This window comes from Lynx rufus, unplaced genomic scaffold, assembly GCF_022079265.1.
Source record: "Lynx rufus isolate CCGP_SWC_20201006 ecotype Redwood Valley unplaced genomic scaffold, mLynRuf1.p SCAF_6, whole genome shotgun sequence".
In the NCBI taxonomy this organism is placed as follows: domain Eukaryota; kingdom Metazoa; phylum Chordata; class Mammalia; order Carnivora; family Felidae; genus Lynx; species Lynx rufus.
This window is the reverse complement of record NW_025814878.1, coordinates 144,833,291-144,855,792: the sequence shown is the minus strand read 5'-3', so window position 1 is coordinate 144,855,792 and position 22,502 is coordinate 144,833,291. Positions and strand designations below refer to the sequence as shown.

General features: G+C 49.6%; 10 non-coding genes across 10 annotated transcripts; 4 read left to right on the top strand and 6 right to left on the bottom strand.

Moving 5' to 3' along the window:
- Positions 1 to 1,318: 1,318 nt before the first annotated feature.
- On the bottom strand, positions 1,319 to 1,390 carry TRNAA-CGC (transfer RNA alanine (anticodon CGC)). Its single transcript has one exon. It is a non-coding gene; the product is annotated as a tRNA-Ala (tRNA).
- Positions 1,391 to 3,877: 2,487 nt separating this feature from the next.
- Positions 3,878 to 3,949, bottom strand: TRNAA-UGC (transfer RNA alanine (anticodon UGC)). The gene has a single exon. It is a non-coding gene; the product is annotated as a tRNA-Ala (tRNA).
- A 2,023-nt stretch (positions 3,950 to 5,972) lies between these two features.
- TRNAF-GAA (transfer RNA phenylalanine (anticodon GAA)) lies at positions 5,973 to 6,045 on the top strand. Its single transcript has one exon. It is a non-coding gene; the product is annotated as a tRNA-Phe (tRNA).
- A 1,250-nt stretch (positions 6,046 to 7,295) lies between these two features.
- On the bottom strand, positions 7,296 to 7,369 carry TRNAT-AGU (transfer RNA threonine (anticodon AGU)). Its single transcript has one exon. It is a non-coding gene; the product is annotated as a tRNA-Thr (tRNA).
- A 1,022-nt stretch (positions 7,370 to 8,391) lies between these two features.
- On the top strand, positions 8,392 to 8,464 carry TRNAF-GAA (transfer RNA phenylalanine (anticodon GAA)). The gene has a single exon. It is a non-coding gene; the product is annotated as a tRNA-Phe (tRNA).
- A 423-nt stretch (positions 8,465 to 8,887) lies between these two features.
- On the top strand, positions 8,888 to 8,960 carry TRNAF-GAA (transfer RNA phenylalanine (anticodon GAA)). The gene has a single exon. It is a non-coding gene; the product is annotated as a tRNA-Phe (tRNA).
- A 640-nt stretch (positions 8,961 to 9,600) lies between these two features.
- TRNAF-GAA (transfer RNA phenylalanine (anticodon GAA)) lies at positions 9,601 to 9,673 on the bottom strand. The gene has a single exon. It is a non-coding gene; the product is annotated as a tRNA-Phe (tRNA).
- A 7,803-nt stretch (positions 9,674 to 17,476) lies between these two features.
- TRNAA-AGC (transfer RNA alanine (anticodon AGC)) lies at positions 17,477 to 17,548 on the bottom strand. The gene has a single exon. It is a non-coding gene; the product is annotated as a tRNA-Ala (tRNA).
- Positions 17,549 to 19,477: 1,929 nt separating this feature from the next.
- On the top strand, positions 19,478 to 19,549 carry TRNAA-AGC (transfer RNA alanine (anticodon AGC)). Its single transcript has one exon. It is a non-coding gene; the product is annotated as a tRNA-Ala (tRNA).
- Positions 19,550 to 20,002: 453 nt separating this feature from the next.
- On the bottom strand, positions 20,003 to 20,074 carry TRNAA-AGC (transfer RNA alanine (anticodon AGC)). Its single transcript has one exon. It is a non-coding gene; the product is annotated as a tRNA-Ala (tRNA).
- Between the last annotated feature and the right edge of the window lie 2,428 nt (positions 20,075 to 22,502).

Sequence of the window (22,502 nt, the reverse complement as noted above, 5' to 3'; positions counted from 1 at the left end):
TGGCCCGAGGGGGACTTACTGTCTGTCTTGACTTTTATTTAGCAGCTGCCCGAGAGCTTCCCTGAGGCCGTTCCAGGGCTCCACACCACTCACAGCGAGGCCAAGGCCATAAAGAGCAGGAGCAGGATCGTGCCCGGAGAACCGGCGCGAGGCAAAATGGAGGAAGGTGGTCCCAGCGGTTTCCCCTGCTGGTTCCTGCGCTCAGTCGGGAGTCAGGAGGAAGAATCACAAGGGACGCTCGCTCGCTCAGCCTTTGCTCAGGTAATTCCACCAGCAGCGTGTCGCCAACACGCCTGGATGGCCACAGCCCAGCGATGGCCCTGGCAGGAAGTTCTGTGGCCTCGCTGGTACAGGGTCCGTCCGTCTGCGGCGCGAGCCCAGGAGGAAACCCAGCTGGGGGTGGGGGGGACGGGTCCCTGCTCCCTCTCGCGATCCTGGAGGAGCGATGAGGAACGTGCTTTTAGTTTTTCCAAAGGAGGGGATTTAGGCACCGTCTTTCAGATTTCTCGACGCCCCGGCTGAAAACACAAAAGGAGCAGGCGAAGGCTGGTGCGCTCACCCACGGGGCTCGCGCGGGAAACGGGCGCCTCGCAGAGATGCTCCCGGTCGCGCCGTCCGCGCCGTCTCTGTAACAAGTGTTGGTCTGTGTGAACACAGGACCTTGGTACACCCGCCCCATCCCACCAAGACCCCGGCGGCCCCGTCTCCGCGGGACTGTGGGTGCGGTGCTCCAAGAGGTGTTAATCCACCTAAAGATTTAAGAACGAAATGTCCGGGTCCCCGAGACTTAGCTCCAGGAGGCGTTTTGGTTGAGGGGGTGGTGGGGTTAGTTGGGGTCTTCGAGGGTGTGTTCTGGGTACACTTGCGAGAGTCGCGCCGATTCGGAATAAGATAGAAAATAACCGAGCCGCCAACCCCAGGACCTGTCCCTTACCGGCTCGCCCCGGCTCCCAAATTACGGCTTAAACTCCCGCAGGTCTGGGAGGCGCCCACTGCCCGCCCCGCGGGAGCCTGGCGGGGTTCGCGCCGCCGCGGCCCTGGCGTCCCCGGAAGCGGGGGCGCGGTGGGGGGCACCCCGGCCCCCGCGCCTTGGACCGCATGGTGCTCCTCAAACCTAGGAAGCGTCACAGATGCATTCTTCCCCTTTCCTGCCCTGCTCTGCAGGGGTTCTGCCGGGTGAGCCCCGCGGTAGACGTCCCCGTGGGGCGTCAGGCGGCCGTGCCTTCTTCTCCCGCGTTTCTTCGAGGACGCCCGCGTCCCGGGCGGCACCAAATCCCACGCAGCGGGAACGACGTAATAGTGGAGGCAAAAGCACGGGTGGAGGAGCCGGGGGTCGAACCCGGGGCCTCGTACATGCGAAGCACGCGCTCTACCACTGAGCTACACCCCCAGCCGCAGGGGGCGGCATCACCGGTAAAGTGAAAACCGCATCCGCGGCTCACGTTGTATTTCCGTCGGAGAAAGTAGACGCGCCCAGCTCGGCGAGTTCAGGCTGCACCTGCTGTAACGAGGTCTGCAGCTCAGGGGGGTCTCAGCCTCTCAATGGGGTTCGGAGTTCCGGCCTCTGGAGGAGTTGTTTCCTGTTTCCTCTGCATTATGTCCAGCTTCTGTACGGAACGGGCGCCGCCTAACGACCGCCAGCGTGTCCCTCCTCTTGTCACCGCCTGAGGGCTCAGCTGGCTTCTGAGAAGCAGGGCGCTGAGGGGGCGAGAGCACGAGACAGCCCAGACGTGTACAATCCAGCGACTTCTACTCTGTCCTCATCTAGGCACGCAACTTCCGAGGTTCCTCGGAGGATCCAGACGAGTTGAACAAGAATTTAAGGATGAAAGGCAAGGGAGAAATCCGGAACGAGGAACGAGGTCCAATCACAGGGCTCGGGCTCTTCCTAGAGCAAATACTTACACCTAGGGAGCCCTGCAGCTTGAATTGTGCAGATAGTGACGCCTTCTGCACAAAATAGTAACTATAGGAGGAGGGGAGACAGTTCTGTTCTTTTTGTCCTTGTTGTGACTGGTTTGTTGATTTGCTTTTGCTTTGGGCGCGTATGTGCAGCGGTAAGGGGGAAACGAATAGTTTGAGTTTGGATAGGCATATTTCAAGTATCTACAGAATAGCCCCTTGAGGGTGTCTCTTAAACACATTACAAGCGGAGTCTGGAATTCTCTAGACATCTCTGACCCTGAATTTCGGACATTCCTGTGTCTGGGAGGAGAGTGCCGGTTAGGAGTGGGTAGAGTAAGGACTTAAAGTTGTCCATTAAGACCAGAAGATAAAGGGGGCACCTGGGCACCTGGGTGGCTCAGTGGGTTGAGCATCGACTCTTGATTTCGGCTCAAGCCATGATCAGGGTCGCGGAATCAAGTCCCAAGTTGAGTTCTGCACTGATAGCACAGGGCCTGCTTGGAATCCTCTCTCTCTCTCTCTCTCTCTCTCTCTCTCTGTCTCTCTCTCTCCCTCTGCCCCCTCTCTAAATAAATAAACTTAAAACGTTTTTAAAAGACTAGTAAAGAACTTATTGGTATTTGTGGAAAAAAATGAGATTGCTCCTAGACTGATCTCATCTGTAAAACATTTATATTCTCATCATGGCCTTACATTTTCCTGAGAACACCAGTAAAAGTCCCACTCCTGCTATCAGCTTCCGGATAAGGTGGTGATGTCTTCTTTGCCTATCGTTGCCAGTCTGGGACGATTTTAGTTATACAATGCTGTGTATCAAACTCCTCAAAATCGAGTGACTTTAAACAGACATCTATCACATTTGCTCACAATTGCCTGGGTCAGAAATTTTTGCTGGGCCTCCCTCTGGCCCAGAGGAATACCAGCTGGGGCATTCTCTGCTCTTCACGGAGCTGGTAGCAAGGCTGGCCTCACAGGTGCCAGGGGGCACCACCCTGTGCGGTTTCCTGTTCCCTTCTCTCTTCACGGTTCTAGCTTGGGCTCCCTCATAGCACGGTGATCCTTCGTGGACGCCTTGCAGGGCGGCTTCCCGGAGTGGCCACTTTGAGAGAAGCAATCACAGAACGTGTAGGTCACTTAGGCCATCGGTTCCACCAGTCCCCAAAGGACACTCTTTGAGTAGAAATACTGTCCACAGGGCCGGTTTATTGACAGGGAGGGTCTCCTGCCTCCACAGGACACCTAGGGCTCCTCCACCTTCTTTGGACGCAGTGGGATGGGAAGATGGAAAGGACACAAGGGCGTGGTTGACTTCTTAGAAGACGAGAGCTCTCCATTCCCTGGATTTATCGGAAAGCGAAGCATTCTCTGCTGCAGAGGAAGAACATTACTTTGTCTCCAAAATTAATGCAGGTTGAGTTGGGATTTTCCTTACTCTGTCATTTTTCAGGCTCTTACTGAAGAAACAAACAAAAGCCCTTGTTGGGATTCATGTGTTCTATTCCTGGTATGTGATGAAGTTTCACCAATAGTGGTTTGTCCAAGGCTTTGGTTTGCCGGCCAAAGTACTTTTCCAGAGACAGTTGGAATCCTGCTCGCGTCACCCTAATTTTTCCCATGCCTCGGTCTTTAGGATTAGCTGTTCAGGCTAACGAAATTGGGTTCCTCTCTCTCTCCCTCTCCCTCTCCTCTTCCTCACCCCCCACTCTCTCCCCTTCTCTCCTCCTCTCTTCCCTTCTCTCTCCCCCTCTCTTCCTCTTTCTTACCTCCTTTTGTAAAATGATACTCTGTGTGACAAAGCTGGTTATGTTGGCTGCATTCGGGGTTGTTGAATAAGTCTCTTTATTCCCCCTTTCTTCCTTCTGATGTTGCGCCAATCATGTTTACTTTTCATGTGAGCAGAAAAAAAAAAGTAACAAAAGGCAGAAAAACAGATTTGGTTGGTGACTGGGGATAGGAAAAAGGGAGGTGCCCCTGGAGGTGCTGGGCATCGAACCCAGGACCTCATACATGCAAAGCATGCGCTCTACCACTGAGCTACACCCCCAGGTGAGAGCTGCTTGTTTTGTGATATATTAGGAAATACAGCCATTTTCTGTATTCTTGGGCAAGGTTGTGTGTGTGTGTGTGTGTGTGTGTGTGTGTGTGTGTGTATGCGCACGCACACCAGAAAATGCATTCTGTTAACTCCACTAATTGTATTTCTAAATCGGAATTTGTTTTTTGGCTATACTCAAGAATAGTAAATTCTAAATCCAAATTGATACTATTCCTGCTCCTAAGTTCTTCCCTGTCAGGGTCAGTCTTCTCTAAGATCTTACCGTCCTAATGCCTGTATTTTGTTTTGTTTTTGAGAATCACTGCCACAGAAAGTCTCCAGTTGGAAGTTTCACTTGACTTCATTCTCTTTTTCTCCACGTTTTTTTCCTCCTCCATAGATCATTGTACCTAATCTTCACTGACCATCTTGTCTGCACCCACCCACCTCTTCAAGGGTCTGTACTCATTCTCCTCTCTTACCCTCTACATGGAACCTTACCTTTCTCACCAGCCATTTTCAAGACCGGGATTTCATGCTCTGGAAAATCAAGGAAGCACTTTGACACCCTACGTGCAAAATGAAAATCATTATCACTTATTTCCAATCCTGCTGCTTCCCTCCATTCTGTATCTTGAGAAATGGTCTTAACCCCACGGCTCTCTGGCAAGTCTAGAAAAGAGAAGGAAAGAGGGAGGGAGGGAGGGAGGAGGGAGGAGGAGAGAGGAAGGCTGGGAAGGGGAGAGAGAGAGGAAGAAAACGTTTATGGGTTCACCTTCTGTCATACTCCTGCCTGCCTCTCCAACCCCAAGAAACCGGTCATCTAATTCCTGTCACTATACATTAGTTTGCTTCTAAAGGTTTACACAAATTGAATCCTATATTTACTTTTTTGATTTTCTTTCACTCATCATAATTATTTTGAGATTCATCCATGTTGTACATATCAATAGTTTATTCCACTTTATGCCGAGGAATATTCCATGGTATGAATAGACCACAATTTGTTTATCAGTTCACCCACGGAAAGGCATTTGGGTTCTCTCCCGTTATTGGCTCTTACAAGCATATGAATACTTGTGTCCCAGAATTTGTATGGACATAATAGTTTTATTTTTTTCTTTTGGATACATGCTTGGGATGTGAGTGGCTGCATCACGGGGAAGGTATATCTTTGACTTTTTAAGAAACTGACAGAGTGTCTCAAAGTAGTGCTGTTTTCCTTTGCCACTAACAGGATATGAGAGTTTCATTTCCTCCGCATTCTTGCAAACATTCAGTATGCCTGGCATTTTTAAATTTTAGCAAGTCATAAGTGCAAGGGTATATCATTATGGTTTTAATTCATGTTTTGCTTAATGACCGATGTGGAACACCTTTTGTTTATTTGCAATCCTTATTGCTTCTTTGGAGAAGCATCTGCTTAAATATTTTGTCTGTTTTAAAATCGTGTTTTCTTTTTGTTGGCTGTTTAGAGCGCTTTACACATTCTAGATACAAATCCTTTATAAGATATAAAGGTGCAAACGTGGTTTGCAAAGGTTGTCTCCCAGTCTGTGACTGGCCTTGCTGTTCTCTTAAGCAGTTTTGCACAGAGCAGGATTTAAGGTTTTTTGATGAGGTTAAATTTATCAAACTTTCATGCTTTTGCTGCTGTATCTACAAAATATTTGTCTGACCCAGGGTCACAAAGACTTTCTCCTCTGTAAGGGACCTCACGAAATGTTTTCTTTGGTTTCCTTAATTTTCTGAGATGTGTCTGGATTAGCCAAATTGCAGAAGAGCAGAAAGGCTTTCGGAGGAAACCCTACGCCTCTTTTCTGTCTTCCTCCTGCACCCACCTCCCCACCTGCCAGGAATTGGATGCAATATTAATACAGGCGGAAGACAAGAGATCCCCCAGATTTCTGGATGGGTACATGTATTGGACGATTAGACTGCAACACTTGAAAAATCTGAAATCTCCTAAATTGGAAGTAGAAGACAATCTAAGTATTGCAAAACCAATTATCAGGAAACCTTCCTCTAGGCAGCCGAAATAGCTCAGCTGGGAGAGCGTTAGACTGAAGATCTAAAGGTCCCTGGTTCGACCCCGGGTTTCGGCAGGTGCAGCCTTTTGTTGATCCTAACACAGACGACTCCGGTAACCCCGAGATCCACCCTGGCCATCTTGAAACTCCATAATAATGACACCTTAAAACTTATATTTTGTTAACTGATGTAGGAAAAAAAGTTGAACAACAAAATTCATGCTGATAATTCACAATGTTAATTCTACTTAATTAGGATGACATTAAGAAAGCAAGCGAAAAATACATTGACAGATGGAGAGAGAAGGAAGAAAGGAAAAAAGTTTATATTTTATTACCACTTTTAATGGTATTTTCCCTCTCCTTAAAAAAATGTATTTATTTATTTATCTATTTATTTTCTGAACGATGGGTACAGTCAAGAGGAAGAATCCATGTCGGGGAGAAAGCCACAAACCATTGCCCCTGGGATGACCACATATTATACTCCAGACTCTTATCTCAAACGCACGAAGGTGCGGCCTCTGCACAGCAGAAGAGATTCTGGATTTCTGTTAGAGCACAGCAGATATGAGCCCTGATTTGATGCCCGCCGAGGCTGGGGGCAATTCTGATGGCTGGGTACAGCAGGTGGAGAAGAGACGCTCAGGGCCAGGCTGGCAGCGAGGATGGGCTTCCTGTCCATTGTCTCCTTGCACTGGGCCCGACATTCAATCGACACTCACAGTACGCTTTCACACACGTCTTGGATTCAGTACACCCACCTCCACGGCCACCCCAGGGTCCCCAGGGGTTGAATTATAATACAGTTATAATTATGACATAGTTATATAATAGACTATAAATATAATTATAACATAGTTATATAGTAGACTATAAATATGTTATAATTATAGCACAGTTGAATTATAACCTCAAGGGCACTGGCCACCACCACATTAAGATTCATGCCCGCAGTCTGTATTCCCTCCCCTGACTTAGGCTAATCCGTGCACAGCTCTTTATACGAAATCAGGATTGGAATACACTGCATGGTGCTTGCATTCACGAAAAGGCACCCCAAGAAAACAGAGTAGCAGGCTAAGATCGTCGCACAGCTCTTTGCTTTCTTACACTCCTGCGTTGTGTGGCTGTTTCTGAAGTCTGTTCCATTTTGTTTCCAAAGTCTTGGGATTCTCCTTGTCCAAAGTCTGGGGCGGTGGGGAGACGGTCAGGAAGTGTGTGTGTGTGGGGGGGGGGGGGGTAGAAAAAAAAGCTGCAGAAATCGCAGTGTAAGGGAAAGGGCCAGCACCCCTCAGCGGAAGGGGCAAACCCACAGACACTCCAGGCCCCGCTGGGACTCGAACCCAGGATCTCCTGTTTACTAGACAGGCGCTTTGACCAGCTAAGCCACGGGGCCCGCTGCTGGCCAGCCTGGGTCTCTCACCAATAGGCTTTTGCCCAGCAGGTGTCCAGGGCGGGCCTCACCCCTTCCTGGGCTTGTGTCCCCTCGGCCTTTGACCCACTCAGAGCCACCCGGACCACCTGGACCCGCACACGGGCTCGTCGGTCTTCCTGCTGCCTTGTGCTGGTCAGCTCAGCGCTGAGGGTCAGCAGGGGACTGGGGCAGGGGCCTGCGGTCAGCTCAGCGCTGAGGGTCAGCAGGGGACTGGGGCAGGGGCCTGCGGTCAGCTCACCGCTGAGGGTCAGCAGGGGACTGGGGCAGGGGGCGGGAGGGGCTCCGCGCGGACGTCCTCCCGCAGCACGGGGACCCTGGAGGGGAGGCCGCGGGGGGGGGGGGCGCGGGTCCCAGTGCGCCCGTTTTATCAGGGGACCAGGCCCGCGACGCCGCATGGGGCCTCACGCCCTCTCCCTGTCCCTCTGCCTCTGCCCCGGGGGTGTCTCAGCCCCTAGGGGGAGTGGGCGCCCAGTCCCCAGGCCCCCCGCGTGCCTGCGCACCAGGCGTCCCGCGGGCCGCGGATCCCTGCTCTGCTCCTGGGATCCCGGCCGCGGCCACCTGACCTGCGCTCGGCGGGGCTGCAGGGACCCGGTGCGCGGAGAGGCCCCGGGATCAGGCACGCGGGGGAGGCGGGGACCTCCAGGCACCCAGGCACGGAGCCCGGCGGGGCGGGGGCGAGGCGGGAGGATGCCCGAAGCCTCCGCCCCAGGGCAGACCCTCCCCTCCGACTCGGCAGTCTGCGAGCAGGGGCTGTCACCAAGTGAGGAGCGCGGGGAGGTGGGCGCCGGCTTGTCCTCTCCGTCCTTCTCCTCGCCCTCCACGCCCCTCCTGTCCCCTCCTCACTGACCACGCCGCCGGGACAAAGATATTGGGCAACTGGACAGTCGCACTTAGGGAATCCAAAAACACCCAAAGACACCCAAAAACTTGAAAACAGTCCAAGTACTGGCGAAAAAAAGACGAGAAAACACTCCTAATAAGGAGCCGAAATAGCTCAGCTGGGAGAGCGTTAGACTGAAGATCTAAAGGTCCCTGGTTCGATCCCGGGTTTGGGCAGGCGCAGTTTTGGTTCCCGTGAATGAGCCACGTGGGTGTGTTCCAATAACACGTCACACGTGGACGTGGAGATCCGAATTTCTTACACGTGCCACGTGTCACCAAGCGCTGTTCTCCTTTTACTTTCCGCCTCTTACGACAGTAGCAGGTGCTCGCTGGGGTCGCACCTGCACGCGGTGCGCGTTGTCCACTGCGAGAGCCGGGCTGGGGCTCCCCTCCTCCTGTTCCCTCCTCACCGACCACCCTGCCAAGAGTCAGCACCGTGCACGGAGGAAGACCGCAGACTCCGAGTCTTTCTGGGTGGACAAAGATATTGGGCAACTGGACAGTCGCACTTAAGGAATCTAAAAACACCCCCCAAAAAACCAACAGTTCAACAGTCTAAGTATGGGGGGGGGCGGGGGGAAAGGCCTCTCTTAAGGAGCCGGGATAGCTCAGCTGGGAGAGTGTTAGGCTGAAGATCTGAAGGTCCCTGGTTCGATCCTGGGTTTCGGCAGGTGCTGTTTTGGTTCTCGTGAACAAGAGACTGTTCATGCAGACGACTGGGCTACTGAAAAGGGCCGATTGCACAGAAGCTGTGCTGTCACTCAGGAACAGGGTCGCTTTCGCAGTGCACTTTTGTTGTTCCCAGCTGTGCGAACCTTGGTCACAGGAAGGAACAGGGACGCGGGACCCTGACAAAGTTGTGGACGACGTGTCGCTGTCACTGTGATGTAAGGAGGGGAAGGGAGGGGAGCGGAGGCAGAGGGGGTAGGGGAGGGGAGCCGAGGGGAGCCGAGGGGAGCGGAGGGAGAAGGGAGGGAAGGGGAGGAGAGCGGCTGGGAGCAGAGAGGAGGGAGCGGAGGGAGCAGAGGCGAGCGGAGGGGAGGGGAACGGAGGGGATGAGAACCTAGCCGAGGGGAGCAGAGGGGAGCGAAGGGAGGGCTCCCCAGCCCGGCTCACGCAGTGGACAACGCGCACCGCGTGCAGGTGCGACCCCAGCGAGCACCTGCTACTGTCGTAAGAGGCGGAAAGTAAAAGGAGAACAGCGCTTGGTGACACGTGGCACGTGTAAGAAATTCGGATCTCCGCGTCCACGTGTGACGTGTTATTGGAACACACCCACGTGGCTCATTCACGGGAACCAAAACTGCGCCTGCCGAAACCCGGGATCGAACCAGGGACCTTTAGATCTTCAGTCTAACGCTCTCCCAGCTGAGCTATTTCGGCTCCTTATTAGGAGTGTTTTCTTGTCTTTTTTTTCGCCAGTACTTGGGCTGTTTTCAAGTTTTTGGGTGTCTTTGGGTGTTTTTGGATTCCTTCAGTGCGACTGTCCAGTTGCCCAATATCTTTGTCCCGGCGGGGTGGTCAGTGAGGAGGGGACAGGAGGGGGTGGGGATGAGGGAAACCCTGGAGGCCTCCCCCCTCCTCTGTGTCCTGTGAAGTGTCCCAGGCACCACTCAGAGAATAAACGAAACCGAAGGAAATACATCTTGTCTCTCATTTTTCTCTTCTTTCCGTTGTTTCATTATCTCCAAGAATGGTGAGAAATTTCTGTGATCAGGAACACTAACTTGGAACTCCAGTTAAACAAAATGTCACCCCCAAAGATAATTCCATTCTTTGTTGGTAGTAATAATAACTGTACTCAAATATTACTATACTTTAATGTCATTCTTAAAAGTCATTATATAAGTATCTATAGCCTTGATTTTGCCATGTGACCTGCAAATTCTACAATATCTACTTTTTGGCCATCTACACAAAGTTTGCCAACTCCTGGTCTAGAGGACTCTCTTCTCTGAGTCCTTGAGGAATGTGTTGGTGAGGAGAAAACAGCATCCTTCGTAAAAGTGTCTGCAGGGTCTACTCTCTGCAGGCCCGGAGGGACAGATGGACGCTACAATTGCAATGGCTCCCGGACCCAGTTGTGATGATGGGATACAGGAGTGGCTGTGTCTACTGCAGCAAGGCATCCTGGGTCTGGAAATAGCTATGGGGCAGACTCAGGGATCCAAATAGGCCTGCAGTAAAATAGACCTGATTCTACTGTTCACATGACCTATATAAGCCCCCCCCCAACCATAGACCACAGCGACATTTTAATGTGTTCCAATACCTAATGTCAGTTCAGAATCGTGTTCAGTCATCTCCAATCATTCTTACAATTGCCTCGGTGAGTGGACTTCCTTTGGGGAAGACTAGAAAAGTAATACTTACCGTGTACATTTTTAGCTGTGTGCCAAGTTCCCTGCTCAAGTGGGGCCAGCCTCCTCTCGGTTCGAGGAGATCTGGGTCGGGTTCCGGACGTGTGAGATGTTAAGTTAGGAAACGCCAGTCGGGAGCCATCAGAGTTCTCTCCACTTGCCGAAATAATATTTGCGAAGGATACTGCGGTCCTGGAAGAATTCCAAATACAAGAACCACCGGCAAGGACTTGAAAGATGCAGAGGGCGGTGATTCTTAGCACTTGGCCATCCCGCTGCCTGTCTGGCCTGTGCAGAGAGCAGAGTCATGGTGAGAAATGGCATAGTATCGTGAGCCGAATGAAGTGGTCACTTCCACGTCCCGTAGGATTTCCCTCCTGGAGCAAATGCCGCGGCCACTCGTACTTCGTGTGCACCTACTGCCGCAGAAAATATTTCACTCTTCGCGTCGATGGAAACTGACCACTGCTCCGCGCTGACTTCTGTCTCTCCAAAATTCTGTGTTGAAGCCCCAACCCACTGAGTCCCAACCTCAGACTGTGACTGTACTTAGAGATAATTAAGGTAAGATAGGTCATATGAGTGCGGGCTAATCCGGTATGACTCAGGTAAGGACCGTGTCCTTCCAAGAAGAGGAGACGAGGACGCAGACAGCACGCACACCGAGGAGAGATGTGAGGACGTGGTGAGAGGGCTGCTTCCAGGAGAGAGGCGTCAGAAGAAACCAAACCTGCTGACGCCCTGACGTTGGACATGTAGCCTCCAGAACCGTGAGGAAATGAATTTCTGTTGTTGAAGCCACTGAATCTCTGGTGTTTTGCTCCGGCAGCCCTGGCAGAGGAACACAGCCATCAGGCATGGTTCGCCTCCGACGGGCAGGGCCGGTGAGCTATTTCCAGTCTCGCCTAGGAGCACAGGGCGTGCCTAGCCTTTAACGATCGAGTCCTGGGACACCGCTCACCTCTCCATTGTGCAGGATACCGCGCTGGTCCGTTATATTGATAATAACACGCTTATTGGACCTGGTTTTGAGTCCTTGATTACAAGTAGCCGCCGGTGTAGACTCCTTGGTTAATACGTGCAGGCTGCAGTGTGAAAGCACAGCCCACAAGAATTCAGGAGCCTGTCATCTCTGTGACCTATCTGTCGACCATGTTGACATAACCTTTCAGGGGTGACCAACAAGCTGTTGCTTCTGGCTCGTCCCACTAGAAAAGAAGTAAAATGTCCAGTGAGCCTCCTTAAATTTCGGAGACAATACAGAGTCATTTGTACTTGAAAAGCTACCAGATTTGTTTTTTTTTTTAAACCAGTTGTTTTTAAATTGAGGTATAATTGGCATATGACATTCTATCAGTTTCAGATGTACAGCATAATGGGTATCTGTATGCTTTGTAAAATGACCAGCACCGTTGCTCGTGTTGTATACTGTTACAAAATGGTTTTTTTTTTCTTATGATGAGAAGATGTAACCTCTTAGCAACTTTCAAATATGCAGGAAGGTATTACCAACCATAGTCACCGTGCTGTGCCTTACATCCCTAGGACCTATTTATTTTATGAATGGGAATCACTCCTTTCACCCATTTCGCCCCCCACCCCTGCTTCTGGCAACTACCAGCCCCCTCTCTGTGTCTAGAAAAGTTACCTATTTTGTGTGAAGCCCGGAACAAAGGAAGTCTGCAGCAGCTCCAGGCTGTATGAAGGCCACAGTGACAGCTGACCTCTGTGACCCAGCAAAGCAGAGTGTCTGTGGAAGACGCAGATGGTATTTGGAGTTTATGCATTTTTCTACAAGTGAGTCACAGGACGCACCTTTGGGATTTAGAGGAAAGACTATGGCATCCTCTACAAATTGTTATCCTCTTTAATAAAATAGTTTGTAGCTTGCTACTGGGTCCAGGAGAGCTTGGATTCTCGAGCACAAGTCACCAAGTTACAGTGGGACTTCCAGTCATGACGGAGGTCTCTCTAGTCCACACAGCCATAACGCTGGGCATGGACAGCATCAGTTCATCACAAGTAGAAGCAGAGTATCTGAGCAGGGTCGACAACCACGGACCACAGGCAGAGAAAACAGCTATGTTCCCTTGGCTCTTACACTTGGGACATTTTCTCTACGTTTTCAGCCCACACCCTCAGCCTCATGGGGTGTTTCCCACAACTGAAGAAGGGAAAAGACCAGCCGGGCTTCCAGGTGGTTCTGCTGCACCACACGAAAGCCAGCAGGTTCCAGCGTACTTGATGGCCAGTGGGGAAGGCGGATCTTCCCAGGGAGCATTGCTTCACTCAGGCACCTGCTGGCTCTGCCTGCAAGGACAGAGGTGATATATAGTCCGCGGTAATTACTGAGAGCATCTCACAGTTTGGCTGGATGATTACAGAGAGGCTTGGAGGGACAATTATTGGGGACGTGGAGACAAAGAGGTCTGGGGAGGAGGCCGAGGGTTAGATTTCTCCAAAATACAAAGTCTAAGGGCATTTCTTCCCCAAGTGAATGCTCTCCAAAGAGCACTGTCCTCAGAGGGGAATCTGAATGGGCAGGTGGACAAGATGACCCATTCTGCTAAGCCTGTAAGCTTCTCCTGTCCTTGCCACCACTGTCCTTGTTCAAGGAGCTGGGAGGTCACTATGGGCTCAGCAAAATAGATCTGGTTCGAGCCTCTTCTGAGTGACCAAACTCACAACATCACAAACCCTGAGTCTTCACGTGTTATCATTCCACGGAGGAACCAGTTACCCACCTCGCGTCGGGTTCGTTACACCTGACCAAGTTCACACTACAGGGTCGGCGTATGTTGTCACCGGAATAGAAACTGACCCTGGGTGGAGATTTGCCTTTGCCTCTCACAATGCTCTGGCCAAACCACCATCCATGAATTTGCTGAGTGTCCTGTGATTGCACAGTATTCTTTCTGAGATAAGAAACCATTTCAGGAGCAGATGGAGTATGGCGGTGGGCTAATGTTCTGGAGTTCGCCATCTCTCTGAAGCAGCTGGCCTACTGGAATGGTGGACTGCCCTTCCAAGTACTTGGTTATGGTACGGGCTAGGTGACAACAGTTTTCTGGGAGCTGGGGTAATGACATCCAGGATATGCTAGGTGCTCTGACCCAGTACGTAGCACTGTCTCTCTCTCATCGGGATTCGTGGTTGCAGGAGTCAGGGAGAGGAGATGGGACTCAGTCCTTTTGCTCTTATGGCTAATGGCCAAGGGACCATTTTGCTTCCTGTCTATGCCATTGACGACCTTCATTCTGACTCCAGAGCCTTTACATGTTTTTCCAGTGCTCTCTATGTGATCGGAACTTCTGTATAACAGGCATGACCTTATTTAGAGAGTTAAAAACAGTGGGGGTGGGCGGTTAGTGAGGGATGCAGAGGAGAACCTGACGGCATGAAGTCCCTAAGTTCCCTATGTCAGAGCTCTGAAGAATTCACCTCAGGAACCGGTGAAGGAGAACGTGGTCTGTTAAGTTGTGTACAAAGAGCGGAGGGATGAGAATGTTTTTGGACAAAAACAGTACTTCTCCTACATCCAGTAAGGAGAAGAGACCTATTTTGGTTGCACCAGAACACTGTGGATTCACCAACCCCCTGACTCCCACCCCCACGTTTCTCACCTTTGGAAGCACCGAGTGATTAGTTCTCTTCTGTGGAGGACCCCACTTTACTTGTTTAGAAAGCGTCACGACCCGTTGCTTGCTCCTTCTGGTGACCGTACAGGATAGTTTCCAGCTGAAGACAGAAGGGTGGGGAGGGAGGGGGAAGGGACTGCCACCGGGAAGGTTTGTTTCTCCTTGGCCTGCAGCTAGTGCATTGACCCAGGCACAGTTGAAAAAATAATGCCCTTTAAGAGATAACTGACTGAGAATCTCATCTGTTACTTTTTCTTTCTCTTTCTGTTTTCTCTTTCATGCCTCTGCAAGATATTGCCAGTGGAATCGAGTCCTCAGGCTTGATGTGACTCTGCCGTCCCCAGTTCCAGATCCTTCTCTTTTGTTTCCTTCAATCAAATATTCCTTGGGGAGACAGACATCATCAGTAACGACGAGGCCCGTGGCGTTGAGATGGGTCAGGAGCAAAGGCAACCCATGCAGGGTATGAACCGAACTCTGATGTAAACAGGGCAAAGTGAGTAAATTAATTCAATGAGAGGAAAGTGAGGAAAGGCTGTCCGTGTGTGGTTTAAGAGACGGAAGGGGAAGGGCAGGAATGCACTCGACCGCTGAACTACACTGCCTCATAATCCGAGAAGTTCAGAGACATACCTGTCTCCGCTGACTTCCATTAGTTGTTACTGGTTCCTCGCGAAATGAGTGTAGACGTGGAAATAAGGACTTAAAAATGTTGGGGAATCTTTTGATGGCTTTGACCCCTACGTGCATACCTAGAGGACCTGGCTCACCTCACAGTGTGTGGGTCTAATGGGGGCTGTCCGCCCGCTCAGTGAATAGAACAAAGAGAGGGAAACAGACTAGCACAGGGGAGCAAAACTTCACCTCTACCCATCCGAGGTTCTCAACTGGGACTCTAACCAAAAGGTAGATGAACAAGAGAAAAAACAGTTTATTAACGTGTGAAGTATATATCGTGTGGGATTAACCTCAACAAACAGTTGCTGAAAACATCAGCTTAGAACTTCTTAGCATCTTCTACAAAGAGCAGGAAATTTTCAGAGAAACAACAGGACCAACGGGACTGAGGAAGACAGTTTTAGGCGATAAGGGCAGCAAGGCGGAAGGTAAAGACATGGCAGGAAACTAATGGGGAAAAGGTCTGTTTGCAGCTTCGTCTGGTGCCTCTCCAGGCTGGTACATGTCCGTCTCCTGTAAACAGAGACTTTAGATCCTGACTTCAGGCAGGAAGGGGAAGGGTGGAGAGAGATTTTCTTGTGTTTGCTGCTTCTTAACTGCCTTCTGGTCAAAGTAATTTTTATGTCAAAGTGGCATATTTTAGGTGATATATTTTGGTTTACTTCACTAGTCACGTGTAGTGGGACCATATTGTGGCACATGATATTTTAGGGTTAACCTGTCAACTAACCCAAAAGCATATGAAAACCTGAGAAATTATGTTTTTTTCGTATCTTGTTATATTTAAGTGTTTACGTCTATTTTAAAAAATTTATAGTTTAGGGGAGTCTGGGTGGCTCAGTTGGTTGAGCATCTGACTTTGGCTCAGGTCATGATCTCACAGTTCATGGTTTGAGCCCCACATTGAGCTCTGCACTGACAGTGCAGCACCTGCTTGGGATTCTCTGCCCCCTCCCTCGCTTGGGTTTTCTCTCCCCCCTCTCTCAAAAATAATAATTAAACATTTTTTAAAAACTTTAAAAATTTTATAGTTTAACATTAGTAGCTAATTGGAATTTTAAAATTATACATACATATGTTTAAAATTTTTTAATGTTTATTTATTTTTGAGGGAGAGAGAGACAGTGTGTGAATGGGGGAGGGGCAGAGAGAGAGGGAGACACAGAATTCGTAGCAGGCTCCAAATTATATATTTTTTAAAATTTAATTTATTGAAGACTAAATTAGGTTCGTTTGATGGTTTTCTTTTTCTTTTTTTTTTGTCAAAAAAGTGGTAGTATCTCAATATGATGAGGATAGAAATGATTGCAAAAAATGCAGACCAAAATTGGTCCTTCTGGTTTTAGGTGGAAATGTGATCTTTCATAGGTTAAGTTTGGTTTTGTGGTTTTCATTGATGGTGAGGTGCTAATGGGGTTATTTGCAGAAATGTGTTGGCTAATCAAGGAACAAAGCCATTAGAACTTAAGTTATGTTAACACCAAAACATAAAATAAATTCAAAATAAAAAGAACTTTATAAACTGGGTTGTATGATCGAATTCATATGGATTCACCAAAGTTACTATGTTATCAGGACCGTGGATTGAAAAATTGTGGAGAAAGGTCCAGTCGCCCCACAAGCAAAAGCAATTGCCCTAAATCGGGGGAGAAGGTGAGTGGCTTCTCTGATTCTCCTGTAAGTGCTCATGGCACCTGCCGTCCGTCTTCTCTTACAGCCTTTCCAGGAGGCCGTGCTCTGCCAGCTACGCGGAGTCTGAGCTCAGGACCAGTGCGAGGGGGATGTTTCCCCCACTATGCCCCCTTCTCTTGTTTTGGAATCCAAACAGGGCAGGGAGAGGAGCAAGTGCTTGCCATGAGTGGCTACCTTCGGTGTCCTTGAACATCTCGCTCTCGGTCTTTCAGGGAAGGAGCGGCCTAGGCTGGCCTCCCCCCGGTCTGTCACCCGACATGTCATCAGGGCCAGCCGCAGTCCCTGACCAGGGCCCAGCAGATTATGCAGCCAGCCGGGCCACCTTCCATCACTGGGCAATCCCGTGTTCTTTGTTGCAGAGCAGAAACCTTCCTCTGAAGGTACCGAAGCAGGTTGACTTTTTCAGATTTTCTAGGCCTTTAATTTTAAACTTTCCCTCAAATCCAGGAAAACCCTGTTGACTTGGCTCCTGATGTTCGAGGTGCAGGAAAGACCAGGTGGGTATGGTTTCACTGTCTTCGCAGATGCCCTTTCCGGTCAGAGGGTTTCCTGCTTTTGGAACTCTGACTTTCCCAACCTAGTGATGGCGGAGTGAAGACCTTGGAGAATGCAGCGCTGGTTGCCGAGGGTGGGTGGAGGATGAAAAGGCTGACTTTGAGTGAAGGAGCACGAATTTCTACCGTGTGTTCCAAAGTGGCTAGAAGGTCGCCAAGACAGCATCCTCCTCCTGGGAGGATGGAGACTTGCAGACAGAAACCTGGATTTTTTTTCACTCCAGGATCAAAAGATCCCTCCTCGAGATGTAGGAGCCTGGGGAATGGAGGTGCCAGGGATTGAACCCGGGGCCTCGTGCATGCTAAGCACGCGCTCTACCACTGAGCTACACCCCCGGTGTGGGCACACTTTTTTCAGAAGCATTTTCATCGCAGCCATCTACCCGCTGGGCGTCCTGAGGACACGAAGCTTTGAGCGCCGACATCCTTACACACGACTCCTTATTTCGGAACCACCTAGACGGCGTCTCTTGTGCAGCTGCGTGAGGATGAAGGTGATGGTGCTTCCCGAGACCCGCTCATGCTCCTCAGCCCGCCCTGACCTTGGGGCCCCTCAAAGCTTCATGAGAAGACGGCAATGGGGAGCCGGGTCATAGGTCTGCCAGCACAGAAGCACAGAAACAGTGCTGCCCTAGTGACAACGAGGAGGGCTAGTCTCCTCTCTTAATTTCTCTTGTTTGAAGATTTATTTATTTGAATTCAAGTAAGTTAACCTGCGGTGTAGTCTTGGCTTCAGGAATGGAACCCAAGAATTCATCACTCACACACAACACCCAGTGCTGGGCCCAACAAGCGCCCTCCTCAAAGCCCATCTCCATCTGGCCCATCCCCCACCCACCTCCCTCCCTCATCCCTTAGTTTGTTCTCTATCTTTAAGAGTCTTATGGTTTGTCTCCTTCTCTGTTTTTATCTTATTTTTCCTTCCCTTTCCCTATGTTCGTCTGTTGTATTTCTTCAATTCCACGGGTGAAATCATGTGATTTTTGTCTTTCTCTGACTTATTTATATGTATACATATCATCTTTATGCGTGTCTTTATCCATTCATCAGTCCATGGACATTTGGGCTCTTTCCATAATTTGGCTCTATCTTAATTTCTTAATACAGATCCCCACTAGCAGGAACCAAGGCTGTGGAGGAAGTTGCTGTCACCCCAGGGCTGGGGCAGGGGAATCACAAGAGGACCCTAGACCATGTCTCTGTGCCAGAATGTAAGAAAGTGCTCAAAAGATGACGGTAGGCTCAAAAGGACACGGGGCCTCTAGAGAAATGTTGGAAGCCCTGAGTATTAAAATGGAAAATGAACAATGAAGGAATGTAATCTAATGGATACAATAAGAAAACCTGAGTCTATACTGGTAAGAAAGAGAGAGAAGAGAAAGCTTTCTTTATAATGGTTTGTGCGTTACTACGTGTGGAACCACGGATCCTCATGTGTCTTCAGTGGAAGTGGCCCTGAGTTCAAGTGACGACCCACCTACACTCTGGGCTTGAACAACTTCACTATGAGTTCTGTAAGAAGGGGCTTATAAAGAGCAAATTCATTTGTTTCCTTCCTTCCAGTTCCCCTGGAGAGCATTTTCTTCTGAAAGAGGCTCTATGTACACAGGAGTGTGTTTTCTAGTCTACTTTCCTGTCTTCTGTCCTTCCGGCTCTCAGAACGAGATGCAGCGTCTAGACAGAGTGAGGACCCCACCTCCCTAGACACAGATGTTTGGCACAGCAATTTAGGGAAGAAGTGACAGACACACTCTGCTCCTCATTTCACACCAATATTGTGAAGTACTTACTCCACATTTTCTCCCAACCTGGACCTCACTTTCCTGAGTGGCCTCACCTTACTGGTTTGTCCTTTTTTTCTTTTCTTTTGTTCTGTTCTGTTTTGTTTTGTTTGTTTTTAGCGCTTGATCCTATACAGGTACTGTTTTTGTATATCCCCCGCACCACTTTTCTTCTGAGAGCTCTGCAGATAGGAAGGAAGGAAACTGAAGAACCAAGAGAATGTTCCATCCTGAAACTCTCCTTGGTGGTGGACAGGAACTTTCACTCAGGAAGTCGGCTGCCCGCAGTCCTCTGAGGGTCGGACAGTTATGAGGCTAATTGTGTTAAGGGCTTTGCAGGTTGGAATGCAATGTGTCCTCTCTCGAGTGCGTCTGAAACAGCAGGGTTGTATGCAGTGGGTCCTGAGTTGTCAGCTTAAATCTTGGTGCACCTGCAGATAATAGGGGCCACCAGTATGGTGGACACAACAGGACTCCACCAGGAGGGGGTGTAGCTCAGTGGTAGAGCGCGTGCTTAGCATGCACGAGGCCCTGGGTTCGATCCCCAGCACCTCCATGCTTCCTTCCTGCAGGTTCACTTTTGACCAAACTCCACACTGATCTGAATGCCAGGACAGGCATACCACTGACACAAGAATAGCCGTGTTGTCTTTACCTAGTGCAGGTATAATTACCGCAGTGTTGAAGCAGTCAGTTTGGAGGAATCAAGCCCTTAGGAATTGAAATGACTAAGTATTAAACTATCAACCATGAAAAGGAAAGATAGAAAAGAGTAAGAATCCTGGGACAAATTGCACCAAATTTCTTCTCTTTTTCTCACTATCCTCAAGTGAATACACAGAGAAGAAACTTTCCCTTTTTTCCTATTCCCTGCTCTTCCCTATCCTTCCACACTGTGCCCGGCATGAAAATGCCACCAGGGAAAGAAAGTTGAGATGTCAGGTTGGAACTCCTTCCGGAGTCAAACCCATGGAGTTCGTTCAAAAGCTTACCCTCGCAGATGGCCATGTGGAGGTGCTGGGGATTGAACCCAGGGCCTCGCGCATGCTAAGCGCGCGCTCTACCACTGAGCTACACCCCCTCCTGGTAGAGTGCTGTGGTGTCCACCATACTGGTGGCGCCTATTATCTGCAGTTGCGCCAAGATTTAAGCTGACAATTCAGGACCTACTGCATACAACCCTGCTGTTTCAGACGCACTAGAGAGGAGAGTTGCACTACTATACAATGGGGTTACATAGGGAATATGTGTAGAGTTCAAGGAGATTTCCCAGGGGTACCTGTCAATGACCTCATGCACTGTGATTAAAAAGTCAATGAAAACTGTAATAATCTGATATAGGGAGCACTGCTAATGTGACCAAACTTTTGGCAGTGTGGATGAGCCTCACTCGGCCAGCTGGAGTGCTTGTTGATGGGAAGGAAATATGGAATAGAGGTGGAGCGGATGGCTATGATGACCAATACTCGGCAGACACAAGGACTAGAAGGGCCAGAAGCACCCCTCTCTCCTGGCCTTCCTGGATTTGCAGCCTTATCAGTCCAAGTCTCTGTCTCTGGAGTTCCATGTTCAAATTTCCCTCTTCCTATGAGGACACCAGTCCTATTGGGTTAGCACCCACCTAATGGCCTCATCTGCACCTGACTACATCTGCAAAGACCCTATTTCCAACGTTTATTTATTTTTGGGACAGAGAGAGACAGAGCATGAACGGGGGAGGGGCAGAGAGAGAGGGAGACACAGAATCGGAAACAGGCTCCAGGCTCTGAGCCATCAGCCCAGAACCTGATGCGGGGCTCGAACTCACGGACCGTGAGATCGTGACCTGGCTGAAGTTGGACGCTTAACCAACTGCGCCACCCAGACGCCCCCAAAGACCCTATTTCCAAATGAAGTGACATTCTGACGTCCCAGGACGCCCATGAATTTGGAGGAAGAGGAACTTTCAACTGAGTACAACTACCCCATAACATAAGACTAGTCACTGTAGTTATCTTTATGACCCAGAATTTGAGTAACAGGATACCAGGGAGTATTTGTTAGGACACACAGAAACATCACCAAAAGATGGCTGACTGGGATTTTGTGTTTTCTTCGTGTGGAAGTTAAATATGGTTTAAAGAGGTGTGTGAGGGTGCCAGGTAAGCTGCGACATTAAGAAACAGGGCTTCCCTTCATCAAAACTCACCCAATATTAAAACAAAACAAAACAAAACAAAACCCAAACAAAGAAACCTTTTTTAGTTTGGAGAGAATGTGTCACTGAACCCCAAGTTCATCTGCCCCTGGTTTGAAAAGCTAATACTTAAGAGACAAGATTTGACTGGAAAGGAATATGACCTTTATTCAGGAGCCCAGCAACCTGGGGAGAAGGCGGACTCTTGTCCAAAAGCCACCTCCAAGGTTTCTGCCTGGCCCAGGGATGGGGTTTTTAAGGAGACTTAGTTAATCAGTTAAGGGATGCAGTGATCTGTGGCAATTCTTGATCGTGCACAGTTTTGATGGCGACAGCTACAGACATTATCTCAGGGCTCAAGGTTGTGCAAGAGGGTTTGCTTCCTTGGTGCCCAGGGTGGTGCAGGAGAGCCTGGTGATGGGTAGGAGGCTCCGTTCTTTTTAGGAAAGAATTCATGATCTTGATCAAGATACAAGGAAAGGTTTGAGTTCATCAATGACATGGGCTAAGGCTACTTGCTCAAAGTTAAAGACGATTTGGTTGGGTGGAGGAGCTGAGGCGGCTTCACGAGGAGCAGGAGTTAAAAAAGAGAGAAGAAAGAGGAAAAGGAGAAGCAAATGGAAGAGGAAGAAAAGGGAGAACTTCCAATCCAAATGGTGATTTTTTAGCACCGAGAGAAGGAATGGCAACACTAGATTTAGAAGAAGCCGATTGTGCTGCTTAAGTTCTAGTGGTGGAGGCTTCGACAGTACTTAAATTATCGCAGCACGTTTGAGGTCTGAAGCCATCATTCCTCAGCCCCTAAAGGAGAATTATAAACCCAGACCAGAGAAATTGGTGATTAGTGGAATTTTGAAAAAAATATATTATGCACTCATTGTGTCCCTCCAAGAAGAACAAAAAACAGCAGCTGTGCACCCATTACCTTCCACTCATTGTGTTAGAGTGGGCAGTTAATTAGGTTCTAAGAGGAAGCCTGGAGGCCAGCACGGAGGAGGCTGTGCCCAGTCGTGGGGAGGGTCAGAGGCCTGTCCAGCCGCACTCCCCAGAAGCCCCAGCACACCAGACGGGCCCCAGATGGCGGAGCCAGGACAGGAAGCCCCTGAGCAAGTATGGAGGAGAAGGCACACGATCCAGCTTCCAAGAAATCCCCACCCCCAGGTAATGAATATTCCTCCTGCTTGTTAACAACTGTCAATAACAGATAGAAATTCCAACCCCGGGGTGCTTGGGCTCTCACTAGCTCACCTATCTCCAGAGTGTACCTTTTGCTTTAATAAACTTTCCCATCTGTGTGGCTTGTTGACCGTGATGCATGTCTGTCCTTGAATTC